Source organism: Carassius auratus, chromosome 43 (assembly GCF_003368295.1).
Source record: "Carassius auratus strain Wakin chromosome 43, ASM336829v1, whole genome shotgun sequence".
Classification (NCBI taxonomy): Eukaryota; Metazoa; Chordata; class Actinopteri; order Cypriniformes; family Cyprinidae; genus Carassius; species Carassius auratus.
Window position 1 is genome coordinate 20,083,700 of NC_039285.1, and position 14,271 is coordinate 20,097,970.

Consider the following 14,271-nt stretch of genomic DNA (forward strand, 5'->3'; position numbering starts at 1 on the left):
GATAGATAGATAGACAGACAGGCAGACAGACAGACAGACAGACAGATAGACAGACAGACAGACAGACAGATAGATAGATAGATAGATAGATATAGACACAGACAGACAGACAGACAGACAGACAGACAGACAGACAGACAGATAGATAGATAGATAGATAGATATAGACAGACACACAGACAGAGAGACAGAGAGATAGATAGATAGATAGATAGATAGATAGATAGATAGATAGATAGATAGATAGATAGATAGATAGATAGATAGATAGATAGATAGATAGATAGATAGATAGATAGATATAGACACAGACAGGCAGACAGACAGACAGACAGACAGACAGATAGATAGATAGACAGACAGACAGACAGACAGACAGACAGACAGACAGACAGACAGATAGATAGATAGATAGATAGATAGATAGATAGATAGATAGATAGATAGATAGATAGATAGATATAGACAGACAGACAGACAGACAGACAGACATACAGATAGATATAGACAGACAGACAGACAGACAGACAGACAGACAGATAGATAGATAGATAGATAGATAGATAGATAGATAGATAGATAGATAGATAGATAGATAGATAGATAGATAGATAGATAGATAGATAGATAGAAATGTCTGTCTCAGTGAGAGGTCCAGTGTTGGCAGCAGTTTTTATCTTACGATTTAAAATGGGCCAACAAAAATAAGGATGACTGTTTTTGTTCTGATTACACATGATGTAAAGTGTCATGGTTCTGGGTCACTGAGCTGTAACTACGGTCAACCACCCTCTGAAAGTGCGCTGTCCCTGAAGACACAGCCCTGCACACGTCCTCCAAACAGTCAGATCCCCTAAACATTAAAAAGTCCTGTTTGTTTCTACTAACACAGTTGTCCTCAGAACTTGTGTTAAAATCGCAACAGGAAGCTGCAGACAGGATGTGTATATGGTTTAAAACTATGGCACAAGAACTGGAGATTTTTGTTGACACTTACATTAATTATGAATGTACTGAGCTATCACCGTGGCTCAGAGAGACATAATCATATTCATAGTCGCTGCCGTAGGTAATTTCCAGAGGGATATGTCAGTGTCCGTGCGAACCAACAGATTGAAGACAGGAAATGACATCCGCGCTCATTATTTATTGACTCACTGCCATGAATTTTATATGCTAAATAATTTTCATTTTTTAGAGATTCTAGGATCTCATTCTCCTGGAAAATGTCATATATTCTCTCTCATTCCAGCTCTCTTTTGGACTCAGGTAACATCTTCCCGTTCACCGAAGCTGCTCTTATCTGGTTCTGATAATAGCCGTCTGTGCTGGGGATGTTCTGCTCAATGCTCATAACCTGTTGTTTGCTGAAGGACACGTATCTGTTGTTCCTTCAGATCAGAGACTGAAACTAATTAGACATTGAGCTATTAGTCCACATCAGTACACCGTTCCTAACTGACACTCATAATACCACATCAGAATCAGATCTTCTTCTCTTTTTTTTTTGTACTGTGATGTTACAGGTTCATTTATATTAAGAATGATAAGTATTTCTGTTTGAAATTCTGGGACTTAATCTGTATTTCCTAAACAGCAGATCTGCTGTGTTAATAAAAAAAGTATCATAATCTAGTACTTAATTTGTATACTACTCTGACCCTTCTTGGCTCAAAGTGTCAAAATTCATGACAAATCATCACATTTGTCCGTTTTTACTCCTAGATGATGACCTCCTTAAATTGTGTACTCGTTTCTGCAATCCTTAATAACCAAATTTGTTAATTTACTTTTTTACAGTTATTAATGACACATATTTCTCTTTTTATTAAGTTTATGTTTAATAGATTTCAAAGGAGCCATCTTTCCATGAATGGTATTATTGGTCATTAAGAAAATACATCTTTTGTATATGTTCAGATGGGGTGTACTCATTTATGCTGTGCATTTTAAATACAATTCGTATATAATTCATATACAAATACAATTCAAACCTGATTGTACATTAGACTGCCATCAATTTTATGGTGATTTATTTTCTTTTTTTAGATGTTGACAGTCCCCCATACTGATTTTACTGGCCAAATTATAATTAAACTATATGATAAATACTGTATATTGTAAAGAGCTGTAAAGAGAAAATATGTAAATAAATGAATAAATATATGTGTGTGCGTGTGTGTTATAAAAATATGTATTAAAAAAATTATATATGTATTTTTTCAATACCTTTGAGATTTTGGAAATATATTTAAATATATTTAAGTGTGTGTATATATATATATATATATATATATATATATATATATATATATATATATATATATATATATATATATATATATATATATATTCCTACTATTCATTTAAACTTTGTTACAAATTAGTTTTTTTTCATTGTCCTTTTGTGGGTCTCACATAACTTACTTACTGTATGACTGAGGGTCGAATTCAGACCAGCTCACGTCTATTTCAACAGTAACACACTCACACACACTTGCACAACACAAGCACAAGAAGCATATGCATAAACAATGTCACACACTTTCATACCCTAACAGCAGATTTTAGCTGCATCAACTGGTAGTGTGAAAGCTTGTTGAGGCTTGTTGCAGATTGAAGTGGATCTGGTGTGCAGAGCAGAACAGCAAGTATGAGTTTGTATGTTTGTTAATGAGCCTAAAGGTAATCAAGGCTGGTTACTGCTTGCTACAAGCAGAGCAAATAAAATCTGCCCACGCATCTACAGTAAAGTAACACAGACACACCCTTGATGTTATTATATTTGAAATACAGAAACCATTCCCCCATCATCTGCTCACTACTTCCTCTCACAGAACAGATGTACAGGAGCATATGAAGATTAAACACATAGATGGGATAGATGTTTGTATTGAAAAGAATGACAATTAATCATTTTAAACACTAATATTTTTTTGTCTACTTAAACTGGAGTGCATTTGGTTATTGGATAGGACACTATTGAATGGGTTATTGATCTATTGTATGCAGATCGATATATTTTTAACCATTTTTGTATTTAATAAAATCTAAGTGGTCTACTGTTGATTCAGTATTTTCTTCTGTGTCACACAGTACAAAATAAATAAATAAATGAAATTCATACAGATTTGTAATGACAGATTTTACATTATTGGGTGGAAAATACCTCTAAGTCTATGTGAGTCTATGCCGAGATGAGACGTAATAACTCAATACATTTTAAACTCCCTCATCTCTAATGAAGAGTGTTGCTCAACTAATCTCCACAGTTTCCCCACAGGTGCCCAAAGGTGATAATACTGGATGAAACACTTGCCCACTGAAGGATTGTCACCTTGGGAGAATCCATGCAGGCATTGTCATGTTGAAAAAATGTAGAAAATGAGGAGAGGGTTTAAATTTTTTTTAATCACATCACACAGTGGTGCGTGAATTCATGATAGCATTGATAAACCAGAGCTCCCACACACGTTCAGCACTCATCTATCCCTATACAAGAGCTTTACTACCACCAAACTAAATTGTGGGAACCAGCCACTTTTCTCTGCATTCCTCCTCTAGCAAAACACCAAAACATTTTGGATGCCGTAAGATCCGAAATGATTGACTTTTTTATTCAAGATTATGGATTCCCAGAGGGCTACTGTTTGTAAATATGGGCCTTGGAAAAGGCTAAATTAGTTTATTGTGCTTATCCACTCTTTTCATACCTTTTCTAGGTTGGTATTTCTTCTGATCTTTTTCTGGCTAAAAAAATAAATACATGAATAATAAAAAACTTACTTAATTTTAGCCTGTTTTTCACTTACATCTATAGCATAACTTTATAAGGATTAATATATAATGCATGACTCATATGGACTACGTATGTAAAAACTTTTATAGTGGTTTTGTGAAGCTTGACAGCCTTTGGTCACACACTACTTTTGTTGTAAAAAAAAGCAAAAAAAAAAAAAAAAAGCATTTGTATTCCACAGAAGAAACGCATTTGGAACAACATGAAGGTCAGTAAATCATGACAGAATTTCCATTCAACTGCTCCTTTAAGAATTGGAGACAGCGACAGGGGTCCTGCTGATAGACTCATCAGAAGGTTTGTACATCCCCTGCAGGGCAGGAACAGTAACATATGTCTCACATTTGCTGTGTGTATGTGTGAGAATACACCTTCGTTTTACTATCCTGTTTGGTAATGATGAGCTATAAACCCTGATTGGAGAGAATTGCCTTTAAATGACTGAATAGATCTATGCTGAACAGAGGTTTGTAGAGAGCTCGGACTTCACATTAGTGTAATAGGATTTTAGAAACAAGTTCTCGCAAGGTCATAAATCACTGCGTATGGGTGCAATATGCGATAAAGAGAGAGCTGGTTTTTCAAGGTTAATTGTCAGGCTAACACCTCTCTGTTTGCTCTGGCACGATACTGTTTGCAAATATATTGTCTCGAGGTGAAGAAATTATTAACATAACGAAGGAAGCAAAGAAATAACATGGAAACAGAATACAATCATTAAAGAAACATCCTCCGAGGTGAAAGAGCTCATAACGGTCCCTCTCTGTCGCCTCAGTGGCTGCGTCCTGCATGTTAAAGGCGACGCTGCTCGGAGACGTGCTCTTTTGTCTTGACTTTGCTTTTGTAAATGAGGTAATGTTGAAGTGGGGATTTGCGAGGGGATTTGGGGCGGTCTGGGCGGTGGGACGCCTGTGAGGGCAGAGCTGAAGGGAAGTGATGAATATTAAACTGCTGAACGAATGAGACAGAAAGATGTTCCAGGGGTCATTTACCTCTCCTAGCATTGTCTCTTTTACTCACATTTCCTTTGGCACAGAGACAAGGAGAAAGTCAACAAGTTCAGTTCACACCATTGCATTACTGGAATATTTGGAGGAACGGATCACTAGTATTAGTGTCACATAGTGTAGAACAAAGATTAAAACTTAAAGTGAAGGGTTTGTTCAGGTCTGCGACTCTCTCTGTGCCATGACCATCAAGAAAACCTCAAATAGCGTGGCTTAGGGTTACTTTTTAACATCACTTTTCTTTGATTATACTGTCTTCCCAGCCTGGTCATAGCTGGTTTGCACTTCTTTAGCTGCTCAGCCTGGTCTTGGCTGGTAGACCAGCTCACCAACCAGCTAAAACCAGCTGAACACCAATTAGTCTGGAAGACCAGCTAAAAATCAGCTACAGCTTAGGGTGGCTTAAGCTTTTTTATTTTTATTTTCCCCAGCAGACAAACTTTGCATATGGTGAATGAAAAACAAAAAAACATCCCTAACCCTAGCAACCATTCATAAACCAAACCATCTTCTACTAGATCAACTAGCCACTAATAAGAGTGTAAACTCCACCAGAGTATGTACAAATCTTTTCTGGAAAGAAAAACTCTGAACTGCCTCTAGAAAGTTTTACTACTGGAAATAAAGCTTGGGTTGTGTTGTGTCACAAATGGCCAAAGTGTGTGTGTCAGGGTTTGCCAGTCACTCGTATGAATAGGCCGTGGATCTGAAAAGCTGTGGTTTCTGCTGGTTTCTGAGATGGGGACAGTTTAGATAAACACGTTTTTTTTCTTTCCTCATGTCTCAGTGGCCTGACTGACTAAAGCAAGCGGGCCAGACAGTGTCAGACTCTTGGAGAGCGAATATTACGCATGTCTTCTCAGTGTGTGTTTTATACAGCTGTAAGCTGCTGGGGACACGTTCATTGCTCTGACCTCATTAGCCTCTGCGTGATTAACTTTAACATTTCAGCGCTGCAAACACGCACGCGCTCCTCAGCTGACATGTGTGATCCATATTTTGTAAGTCGTTTGTAAATCAGGCTTGTTATTCCGAGCTATTTTTGGGTTGCGTGCTGAATGTTTGCCAGCTACAGCTTTTATCTGGGGTTTGGATTGGAATTACAGAGAAAGAGGTCACTTTAACACTTGCGTGTATCTGTGTTTCATGTTGTAAGATTGCGAAAATGGCTAGGGTTACAGCGAGAATAATAGTTAGGAATGTTAGCATTAGCTACTATTGTGCTGTAATTGAAATTTTTCGACAAAAACTCAGATTCTGTAACACTATTAATGCATGTGTGTGTGTATCTGTCTGTATGGGTGTGTGAGAGACATGTTTACACCTGAGATAATTCTAACACACCTGTAGGGGAACGGGGGGAGGAATATTATGGGTGTTTTCATATTAAAGCTTTTGCATGGATCCAAGTCCATTTGGCATTAAACTTCAGTGCTTTCAGTAAACGTGAAAACCGTTTTACTTTTTTTTTCTTTTTAATTCTGCTATTCACAAAGGAACTACGTGTGTGGTTAATGCACAAGAAAGTTTCATCCTTGTCAATTGTCTGCATTATTTGTCCAGAAATTCAGCTTGTCAGTGCTGGAGTTGTGGTCTCCAGTAGTTTGTTGTTGTTCCATCTCATCTGTTTCTTTTTCAACTTTGAAACAAAATAATCAGTGCAAAAAAAATCAGGACACATATGCATATCCAAGACTACAGAATATGTGTTTAGAAAAATAAGGCAACGCATATACAGTATGCATGTACTTTGCTGATTACACACAATCTACATTACATGTATAAAACAAAACAAAAACAAAAAAAAAACTTCCTGAGAATCAAATCTGTGATCGTGTCATTGTTAGCACCATGCTCTACTGTTTGAACTACAGGAATAGCTATGGACAGCACAGTTCAGCTCATTCATTGATAAATATTCTTATGACTTTGTCACTATTGTCAACAAGTTTTGTTGAGATCTCATTTGAACCTGCAGAGGAGACACATACCATTATAGGATCATTTGTTTTTTTCCAGGTGTACAATCTGAAAATCTGAGAGGGGTGAAAAAAAAGAAAGAAGCAAGAATATCTTGATAAATTGTCTTCATGCTTAGTTTGTTTTCAACAATCAAACATTGTTGTATGAATTAGATCCTATAAATTCAAAATAAGGAATTGCATTATGAAAGTGTCTTAACAAATCTTGTTCTTTGTTTTCTTGCATTGCTGTTTTGGAAATGCACTTAATTAAGATACTGAGGTGCATGAACCTGGATTCTGACTGAACTTTGTATTGTTGGCACCTCCCATGTTTTTAACTCTTTACGATGAATCATTGTTTGGATAAATAATAAAAATATATATATTTACACGTAAAATGTAAATGTAACCAGTCTAATTAAGTGGAATAACCTGACTTCTGCTTTCTCCCACTCACACAGAGTTTAGCATAATCTGAAAGAACAGCAGGTGTATGTGTTTGTCGGAGAGACATTCTTGACTGAATGCCAAATGCTTAGAGAGGTCTCTGAAAAGTCCTTTAGCAAAACTGAACAGACAGAACTCAAATCTGACTTGTTTAAACTTGTTGTTGTTGTGTGTGTGTGTGTGTGTGTTTGTGTGTTCCAAAATATTCTCTTTTATCGTGGATGTAAAACAATTTGTGACGTGCTCTAGAAAGGTGCTACAGATATAAAGTACTTTCTTACTTACTAAAAAACTCCCTAGCTTACAAGGAGAAGAGGGACTGCTGTATATCAGCACAATCTGTCTGTTCCTTCCACCATATGAAAAATCTATGATGTCTCTGCTTTTCACACGAACCTATAATTACTATTATTACTATTCCTAAATTTCTGATCATTCTTAATCATGTCATCATATTATTTTTATTTGAATTCATATTGAGATCTTGTTGTTGTTATTATTTATGTTGTTCATTTGGCATATTCTGTATTGTACAGTTTCCAAGTATAGCTACTGCTGCTTCGGAAACACACATAGCGATCGCCGTGATTTCGCCAAATACGACATGTTCCTGGATCAACATCTTTTGTTGATCCTGAAACAACATTACCCCTAAACCTAACCCTACCCATAATTTATTCCTAAAATCAGAGGGAAATTATAGCTGATTAACAAGGGTGTAGAAGCACCTAACCCTGATTTTAAACCTAAAACAGATATTTCCTGAAAAGTTATATCTCAATTCTGATTGGATAATAAAGAAATATAATAAATTGGATAATAAAGAAATAAAGAAGGATATTTCCAGCACCCTGGAACATACTCATTGTCAATGCCAGAAATCCCTCACAAACACTAATCATTTTTCATAGAAACACCACAGGGAGTTACGCAGACACACTACAATAACACAACAATTCCAGTGCACGGAAAACACCAGACTTGGGCAAAGAGAGCGAGGGAAACCTAATGCAAAACACAAACAAAGGACATACAAAGGTCAGCCGTCTTGAATTTCTTTTCAATATACATCGAGCGCAACATGTTTTCTATTGAACGTCTTGGTTCGGTTTTCCATTCTTGCCCTCCGGTGTATGAGCCTGGACAGGCCCTGCGTGGAGAGAGTTGACTAGTCACGCAACCTGTTAGTGTTTAGCTGCTCCCCGGCTATTCTCATTACAGCCTCTCTCCGCGCGACGCAATCACACACTCGTTGATGTTTTTGGCTGCGTTTCCCGGGATGCTGGCACGACGCTTGAGTTGGCAGGTCGTTCCAGTAAGATTGCCTGCAGCAGATCCACCCAACACCCGCCTGCGGGAGTCCAGCTGCAGGAAATGTGACAGTGAAGGCCAAAAGAACAAAGCCAGTCAGTGACGCTATGTGGCTTCAGTTAACCTTATGAAATAAATGCTCCCCAACGGAAGAAATCGGTGTAGCTGATGTGCTAAGGCTAGTTTCATGCATCCTGATGCAGGAGAGAATAATGTCATTTAAGTGAGGAATGGCATTTCACAATCACTTTGCTTTAGTTTAACGTGAACCCTGCAGGTCTGCCTGAGGCCTGACACTCAGAGGGAAAGTGAAAGAATATATCAATAGAAGCTCTAAAAGAGGGTTGGTCAGTATGATCATATATACCACACAACAGCAGAAATATGCCAGCTGCTGAAATATTTGCTATACCACGGTAGATATATACAAGCAGCTATCAGTGCTCATATATATATATATATGCGTTCACACACAAAGCGTAGGTCCCGTAATGACACATGGCATCAGGATGTGACGTGTAATGCACGAGTAGAAAACGCTAGGCACGTTAACTTTCACTTAAGCTGGCGAAAGACATCAGCTTCAATGCGGATAGTGAGGAGTTAACTGATCTCTGCTTCATTACAGTTTGCACAATTTTTTTTCATCGCGAACATTGATCTGCCTTCAAAACAACCGGTAAAAGAGCATTATCACTACGACGCACCCTTTACGGCATTGGTTCTGGCTTTTGTTTACACAAAGCTAGTTCCGGGACTGAACCCGGCAATGTTACTAGATCCCCAACCCGGGATTGATCCAGGAATCAATTCCGGGACGTGTTTGTGTTCACACAGAAGGCGATCCGGATTCCTGGACCAACATGCAGTGTGAAAGGGGCTAGAAAAATTCACGCTGAGATTAGAGCTTTCCCACACAGCCATTAAAATCACAGTTGTTTACAGACAGATCACAACTTGTTACTCCACAGCTGTAAGACGGGTCACCGCCCCACCTGTGCACCTTATTCCCCACCCCCACTCTCCCAAAGTCATCTCCTGCAGGTGTGTGTGTGTGTGTGTGTGTATTAAAGGAACAACAGAGAGCATGAGGTCCTTTCAATCCCGGCCAGTGAAGAGACCTCCATGCTTTAAAGGTTAAATCAGTTACTCAGGCCTGACCGAGGATGAACACAAGACAGCAGGACTGGCGTGGGCTTAGTGGACACAATGTGGCCAGCTGTTGTGACTGACTTTATTCACAAACACATGAAAAGTGCTGAATCTGCTTCATGGTAAAAGTTTCAGTAGAGGTAGATGTTATCTGCCGCTCTCTGAAAGAGGGTTCAGCAGAGATAATAGGAATTGCAGGGGGGCAATGCACTCTTGTGGTTTGCATTTATATTATTTTTAAGAGATGGGTCTTTTAAACTCAGTTTACACGTCACACATTCATGAAGGACAAATAAACAAAACCATAATTTGGGAAAACAGCATATCCCATTAACTTCCATATGGTCAAACAACAAGAAATGGTTAGAAAAGAGCTATGGGGCGCACTATCATACATGACCAGCACCCTTCTGAGGTCACAGTAGAAGTCATAAGACTAATTAATTTGATATACAGTACATCCACACATGCCCTTTTCCCCCTTTCTTTTTTCATTGTGGAGATTTCCTTTGATATTGTCTTGGTTTTATATTAAGCAAATTTATTTTTTTCTTCCTGACCCTTAAACCTAACCCTCACAAAACTGCTTTCTTGAATTTTAATTAAGACAATATTTTGTTTGTTTATTAAGCTGTTTTCTCGTGGGGAACGTTGGCTGCTTCGCAGGTGATTTCAGGTTTTACTGTCCTTGTGGGGACAGACGGTTCTCACAATCTAGACAAAAGCTCAGCACTAACATGTTCTAGTTTTTAGCTGACATTTTAGTTGTTTAGCTTATGTTGTATGTATTTGTTCTACATTTATTGCTCACTGGTTTTTAATAAAAAATATTTTAATAGTTTAAACAATTGTTTAACCTTGTAAATTACCATGTTTAAAATATAATTGGTGGATAAAGGTTATGGGATAATTATTTTTTTGAAAGAAAATTAAGTTTGATCTACAAAATATGTACAGAATTTAAACGTATGTTTTCTTAGTCTTACAGCATGGTAGGCCTATATGAAGTTATAAGACATTGCAATAAATAAATTAATTTATGATCTCAATCTTCAGTCTCCCCCATTTCATGTTTTGTTCTCAACATTTACCTCAGTAGTGTTTTGCCTCAAAAAGCTTACACAGAGAGAGAAAAAAAAAAAAATTATTGTGCCATCTCCTCGGACTACTTAATCATTCACATAGTTCATTCATTCTTCTGACGGTTTTCACTCACATAAAAACTAATTTAGTTTAATTTGCTACGTGCGTATACATTACAGCGCGTCTCGGATGTTACTCAATAGTTTATCTATGATCGATTCAGCCCAGATGAACAGCATAAAGCATCTTCAAACTAAACCTTCTCCACTCGGAACCCCGTCTATGGAAAGAGCATGTGAATCAAGGCGTTTAAGCTGGAGCCGAGGCATGACGAATCTCTTGAGTTGAGGTAAAAGCATAAAGACAACAGAGGAGTGTTGGGTCGTTAATAGCTTCTGCTGGGAAATTGATTGTGTTAATGCATGACCATAGGCTCCATACCCACTTTACACAACAACAGCAACGCTCTCTCTCCCTCCCTCTGCCTCGAATATTCTAAACAGGGAGTAGAGATGTTATTACTGTTCTGTTTCTCATGAGATTGTATCAGTTTGAATTATATGATGCAACTCCCAGGCAAAGGTTAGATAAATGTAAGGCTCTAAATCTTCCTCGTTGTAGCCTACTACTATGCGAACTTGGCTCCCTTATCCCTCATCATTACGGGACAGGAGAGGGGGGTCTGAAGTGCATTATGATGATATATCGGTTCCACTCACTGTCAGAAATTAACTGTAAGTGATTTTCAGGGGCATTTATGACCTCTATGAGGTGTTTTTCTTTTTTCTTTTTTGTTACACAATCATGTCACCCAATGCCAAATAGTCTATCTCAAATGAATTAGCCAACTGAAAGTGTATTTCTATTATTTACCTTTCACTTGTTAGGTACAAACAGGGGAATTCATTGGGACAGCATGTTGCCCCCATATCATGAATATCTGTGACATTTTAGCCTAAGTCGGGTTAATTTCTGACCCTTGCCTTGTGCCATCTATTCCGTTTATTATATGCAAGAATAGAAACGAGACAAGGCTTGAATCAGCTTCTGTTTCAGCTCTGTGTGTTTTCCAATATTGAGTTGTTTAAATTTCGTTTTTGTAGGCTGATTTATATTTCATTTTATTATTATATAGTAACAATACAACCACTATAGCCTATGTAAAAAATAATTTCCCTTTAATCGAATAAACGCATTGTATCAGGATGTTTGGCACTGTTTCTCTCATTAATAACGCCAAATAAAATCAGTTACTTTTATCCAATCGCTTCCAGTCGTCTTGAATTAACAGTCTAAATGCAGAAGCTAAAATTTAAACTTGTAGAACTGCACTATAGCCTACTCCACTTACTCCAAAATCTTTGGCAACAAAGTGTGAAGGAAAACAGAAATCCTACCTGAATGTTCTCCAAACGAGCATGTAGACTACGACACTCTCCGCGTTATATTCCAAAGTGTTTTACGCTATTAAATCCAGTGAGATCAGATAAGCATGTGTGCATCTCGGTCCATAAATCCAGAAGATCCTTCTGTGTTTGTTTTATCCGAACCACGCAAAACAATTCCCGGAGCCCGAGGGTCTCGTCCAGCTCCTCTTCTGGATAAAGCTTTGTGATCTTCAAAAGCTCACCGATCAAATGGCACCAGGACCCTCCCTCTCCTCTAGTACCATCCCCCCGTCATTCACCAAATCAATACAACCCAAACCAAATAAAACCAAGTAAGTTATTACCTCGAGATCTACTCTTCAGAATGAAGAACTTTACGCGCGTGCGTCACTCCGATAATAAACAATCCGAATCTGTGTGAACGGGTAACAGGATGATAAAAATAGCTCCAGTTCTATTTTTGCACTGCACAAATAGAACTAGAGTACTTCTGATGTTTTGGAAAATTTTTCCTTGTCGTTTCTTTTCCTTTCCCCCATTATTGTTATTTTTTTCTGCATTTTCTCTTTTAAATCAACTCACCTCATCTGAATCCGTGATTTTCTTTGCGTGATTTGGATTGCAACAACTCTAAGTCGAGCTTGAAGTGTCTCTCTGCGTTCCGAGCGGGGGAAAACAAACTAATGCAGACAGACAGACAGATAGATAGATAGATAGATAGATAGATAGATAGATAGATAGATAGATAGATAGATAGATAGATAGATAGATAGATATAGACAGACAGACAGACAGACAGACAGACATACAGATAGATATAGACAGACAGACAGACAGACAGACAGACAGACAGATAGATAGATAGATAGATAGATAGATAGATAGATAGATAGATAGATAGATAGATAGATAGATAGATAGATAGATAGATAGATAGATAGAAATGTCTGTCTCAGTGAGAGGTCCAGTGTTGGCAGCAGTTTTTATCTTACGATTTAAAATGGGCCAACAAAAATAAGGATGACTGTTTTTGTTCTGATTACACATGATGTAAAGTGTCATGGTTCTGGGTCACTGAGCTGTAACTACGGTCAACCACCCTCTGAAAGTGCGCTGTCCCTGAAGACACAGCCCTGCACACGTCCTCCAAACAGTCAGATCCCCTAAACATTAAAAAGTCCTGTTTGTTTCTACTAACACAGTTGTCCTCAGAACTTGTGTTAAAATCGCAACAGGAAGCTGCAGACAGGATGTGTATATGGTTTAAAACTATGGCACAAGAACTGGAGATTTTTGTTGACACTTACATTAATTATGAATGTACTGAGCTATCACCGTGGCTCAGAGAGACATAATCATATTCATAGTCGCTGCCGTAGGTAATTTCCAGAGGGATATGTCAGTGTCCGTGCGAACCAACAGATTGAAGACAGGAAATGACATCCGCGCTCATTATTTATTGACTCACTGCCATGAATTTTATATGCTAAATAATTTTCATTTTTTAGAGATTCTAGGATCTCATTCTCCTGGAAAATGTCATATATTCTCTCTCATTCCAGCTCTCTTTTGGACTCAGGTAACATCTTCCCGTTCACCGAAGCTGCTCTTATCTGGTTCTGATAATAGCCGTCTGTGCTGGGGATGTTCTGCTCAATGCTCATAACCTGTTGTTTGCTGAAGGACACGTATCTGTTGTTCCTTCAGATCAGAGACTGAAACTAATTAGACATTGAGCTATTAGTCCACATCAGTACACCGTTCCTAACTGACACTCATAATACCACATCAGAATCAGATCTTCTTCTCTTTTTTTTTTTGTACTGTGATGTTACAGGTTCATTTATATTAAGAATGATAAGTATTTCTGTTTGAAATTCTGGGACTTAATCTGTATTTCCTAAACAGCAGATCTGCTGTGTTAATAAAAAAAGTATCATAATCTAGTACTTAATTTGTATACTACTCTGACCCTTCTTGGCTCAAAGTGTCAAAATTCATGACAAATCATCACATTTGTCCGTTTTTACTCCTAGATGATGACCTCCTTAAATTGTGTACTCGTTTCTGCAATCCTTAATAACCAAATTTGTTAATTTACTTTTTTACAGTTATTAATG